Source organism: Lipotes vexillifer, unplaced genomic scaffold (assembly GCF_000442215.2).
Source record: "Lipotes vexillifer unplaced genomic scaffold, Lipotes_vexillifer_v1.1 scaffold481, whole genome shotgun sequence".
In the NCBI taxonomy this organism is placed as follows: Eukaryota; Metazoa; Chordata; class Mammalia; order Artiodactyla; family Lipotidae; genus Lipotes; species Lipotes vexillifer.
Genome location: NW_006789873.1, coordinates 1,880,576 through 1,885,155, shown reverse-complemented (window position 1 = coordinate 1,885,155; position 4,580 = coordinate 1,880,576). Strand labels below are relative to the sequence as shown.

General features: G+C 46.0%; 1 protein-coding gene across 1 annotated transcript in view; it reads left to right on the top strand.

The window, feature by feature from the left end:
• Positions 1-3,523: 3,523 nt before the first annotated feature.
• The window catches only part of PLAC1 (placenta enriched 1), a 33,087-nt gene continuing 32,030 nt past the window's right edge, over positions 3,524-4,580 (top strand). The window contains 1 exon segment of the mRNA XM_007462910.1: positions 3,524-3,626. The gene's annotated coding sequence lies outside the window, so the exon portion shown is untranslated.

Sequence of the window (4,580 nt, the reverse complement as noted above, 5' to 3'; positions counted from 1 at the left end):
AAAGCTTCCTAGAAGCTTTGAGGTGACACTGGAACCCACGGAAAACCATGGCAGAGAAGAGACTTTAGGAGGTACAGGAGCCAAAGGTGAACAGGCACCATTGACAGGTCGAGGGGGGATGAGATATAGTGAAAAAATCAACATTAATATCTGGCCCACCAATATGACCCTTCCCATCAATGCACAGTGTCTACTTAATGCATACTGGCTGCTATGGACTGAATTGTGTCCCCTCCAAATCCATACGTTGAAGCCCTAACTGCCAATGTGATGGTATTTCGAGATGGGACCTTGGGGAGATAATCAGTTTTGTATGAGGTCATGAGGGTGAGGTCCTCATGATGGGATTAGTGCCCTTATAAATAGAGACACCAGAGAGCTTGCTCTCTCTCTCTCTCTCTCTCTCTCCATTGACCATTTCTTTCAACTGATTGCCTACATTTTGAAAGTGTTAGAGGAGAATGGCTTATGCTTCTCAGATGGATCTCAGAATAGCATTAGAAAATATATTGTGTTCATTCTTTTAAATAAAAGTCCACAAATAATTACTGAGCGTCTATTATGTGCCGAGAACACTTTTAGACAGTGACCAAGGCAGACATGATCCCTGCCTTCGTGTAGCTTACAGTCAGGCAGTGAACAAATACATTTATACATGATTAAACTCCAGTTGTTATGTAGTGCTAGTGAAGAGGGCTGTGAATGGAAATAAGGTGACCATGACCTGAATAGAGATGGCAAGATGGCTTCCCTGAGGAAGATGAGTCATAATAATCGATAAGTAGGAGTTATCCAGGCAAAATGTGTACATTTTCGTGTGTGTGTGCGCATGCACATGTTGCAACAGGCACCGTAAAGGATGACAACAACACTGCCAGCAGAAAGAATGGTACCATATCTTTTTTATTATGGTAAAATACACACAACAAAATTTACCATTTTGACCACCTTAAATTATACAATTCGGTGCCATAAAGCACATTTACAATGTGCAGGCATCACCGCTGTCTAGTTCCAGAATATTTTCATCACCCCAAAAGGAAACCCTCTACCCATTAAGTAGTTACTCCCCAGTTTTCCTTTCTCCTCAGCCCTGTGTAACTACTAATCTGCTTTCTGCCTCTGTGAATTTGCACATTCTGGATATTTCATATAACTGGGGTCATCCAGTGCTTCTACTTTTATGTCTGGCTTCTTTCACTCAGCATAATGTTTTTGAGGCTCATCCACATTGTAGCATGTATCAGCACTTCATTCCCTTTTATAGATGAATAATATCCCCTTGTATGGATATACCACATTTTGCTTACCCATTCATCAGGTGATGGGCATTTGGGTCGTTTCTACCTTTTGGCTATTGTGAATAGTGTTACCATGAACATTCATATACAAGTTTTTGTTTGAACCCCTGTTTTCCATTCTCTTGGGTATATACCAAGAAATAGAGTCGCTGGGTCATATTGCAATACCGTGTTTAACTTACTGAGGAATCACAGAGTGGCACCACTTTTATTATTGAAAAGAAAAACCCAGCAACCAAAATACAATCATTTGAAGCTATGTATTATTTTTTATATCTTTATTGGAGTAGAATTGCTTTACAATGGTGTGTTAGTTTCTGCTGTGTAACAAAGTGAATCAGCTATACGTATACATATAGCCCCATATCCCCTCCCTCTTGCGTCTCCCTCCCACCCTCCCTATCCCACCCCTCTAGGTGGTCACAAAGCACCGAGCTGATCTCCCTGTGCTATGCAGCAGTGAAGCTATATTTTAAAACATTATAAGTAGTCTGGCCAGATTAGCGGCAAAATGGACCCTCCTCCCAGGAGGAAAATCAAAGTGAGTTATTCAGTCAGTGCACACCCACCACTACGGTTAGAAAACCCACCCAAACGCCATTTTCTACTGGCCAGCTCAAGGATGAGCATGAACCTCCTCAAGTCTGAAGCTGGACTGCTTGTTGTAGCCCCCAGTCACCACTAAGACTAGTGATAACCTCGTCCAACTATGAACACCTTGAAGACAAGGGCATATCTGAGTCACCTTTGTTACTCCAGTGCCTGGTACAGTCAACATTTGTTGGTGGAAGGAAGACAGGAATGCCATGCAGCCCCCTGGGAGAGATGGTCTTGGGTAGAGTCTCTCTTTGCCATGCCCCCACAGGGCATGGACCACCCCTATCCTCACGTCAACCTCCCTTCCATCATCCATCACTTTGGGTGGCACCACCACTGTCACTCAGTGATGAGCAAGCCAGGTTATAGCACTTTTCACATAAACAAATTGGCAAATCACAGAAGCCAGTGTTTGTCAGACCCAAGTATCCTGATTTTTTAAAAATTAATTTATTTTATTTTTGGCTGCATTGGGTCTTCATTGCTGCACACGGGCTTTCTCTAGTTACGGTGAGCAGGGGCTACCCTTTGTGGTGGTGCACAGGCTTCTCTTTGCAGTGGCTTCTCTTGTTGCAGAGCACAGTCTCTAGGTGTGCGGGCTTCAGTAGTTGTGGCACATGGGCTCAGTAGTTGTGGCTCGTGGGCTCAGTAGTTGTGGTGCATGGGCTTAGTTGCTCTGTGGCATGTGGGATCTTCCCAGATCAGGGCTTGAACCCACGTCCCCTGCGCTGGCAGGCAGATTCTAAACCACTTTGCCACCAGGGAAGCCCCCTGATTTTTATTTTAACACTACGATCATCATTCCCTTGGGCAAATCCCCTAGTGTCCAGATGTTTGCCTTTCCACACTGTAAAATGAGAATTTTATTACTGGTTTTTAGTCACCTCACAGCATTGTGGGGAGAGTCAAAGTAGATATGGGAGCTGGATGTATGAACATCCCTGGGCTTGTGGAGTTCTCATCAAGAGGGCAGTAACTGGGCATGATCCCCTTTGGAGCCTGTCACTGCTGTTGACATTGAGAATGCTGGTGTGGGAACAAATACTGTCTTTGTCACAGGCTCAACTACAGGGGCCTCTCCTTCCCGAAGCTGGCAGCTGAGGCTAAGTACTTGAGATCCCTGGGCCAGCTGTTGTGAAGTAAACGCCAGGCAGTAGGTAAGGCAGGATTCAGAACTGGGCAGACAGCCAGGCTTGAGTGGGAGCACTGATAGAGGGGGGCACAAAAGTTGGCAAACAAGTGTTTTCCAAGGGGAGAGGATTAAAAACTACAATCTTGTTTCTAAGGTGGACAAAGCACCAACAGGCAGGGGTCGGGGGGAGAGCTGCCTAAAAATTCCTGCTTTAACTCACTATCAGCTGAGAAGATTCTAGTACTAGAAGGGCAGTGTGAGCAGTGTTTCCCGAGGAGGCTTCCCTGGGAGCCCAGAAAGATAGCCACACCCTTTGAAGTTCGCTGGGAGCTTACAAAGGGCAGTGTTGTTTCCAGTGAGGAAGGATGATAGCCCCACATAATGGTGTCCTTATTCTCTAAACCTCAGACCTTGTGCGATGAGGGGCAAGTGAGCCTGCAGGCCCAGGCAAGGGGGGCAGGGACACTTGGCAAAATGCACATGCTTTCAGCTTGCTTGCTAGCCAACGTGGAAGGTCTTTCCTAGGAAGACGGTGTGGTCAAAGTCAGGGGTCTGTTTCAGCTCTCTTTCTAGGAGGATTGCTAAACCATACGGAGGTACCATTCTAATTTGATGATGGCTGATAAAAGTTTCCAAGTGGACATATCTATCATACTTCACAGATTTCAGTGAAACGTCATGCACCTTAGAGGCTGTAGAGATAAAAGACCGATGAGAAAAATATTGTTTTAAATCAGAATGAAAATGGTGGTATTTCTGAGTGGTGGGATTCCTATCACACAAAAAGGAAAGTCAGTAGGCTGGCAGGAGCTGTCAAAGGCAGTTGATCCACCGGTTATTAGGAAATGGAGGCCCCAAACTGGGCCCTAACCTAGCTTGACCAACTTCGGGATGCCTATGGTACTGCATCACCCATGCTTATGTCAGGGACCACTTCCAAAATTCTGACTCATTTCCCAGACCAGTGAAACCATGTAAGCATGCATATGAGTTTCATGCCTGGTGTCATCCCTGGGAATTTTTGTCAGCCTTGGTGCCCGGGAATGATTCCATTAGCCCTGGTAGAAGCTGGGTGGTGTGACAGCAAGAGCCAGGCAGAGACCTAAGCTCCAGTCCTAGCTCTGTTGCCAATTAACTGTCATTCCAAGTGAGTCTTTTAACCAATCTGTGTCTTGCTTTCTTCAGTGGTTAAAAAGAGACTGTTTAATTTGATGACTGAGTCCCTTCCAGGTTTAAAAATTTTCAATGTCTGTGTCTTAGCTTTGGGTTCAACAAAGAATTGTTGTAGATATGCAAATCATCTGATTTGATAAATTCTTTTAGGTCTGAAAGGGATCTTAAAGCTCATCTAGGGGCTTCCCTGGTGGCGCAGTGGTTGAGAGTCCGCCTGCCGATGCAGGGGACGCGGGTTCGTGCCCCGGTCCGGGAAGATCTCACATGCCGCAGAGCGGCTGAGCCCGTGAGCCATGGCCGCTGAGCCTGCGCGTCCGGAGCCTGTGCTCCGCAACGGGAGAGGCCACAACAGTGAGAGGCCCGCGTACCGCAAAAAA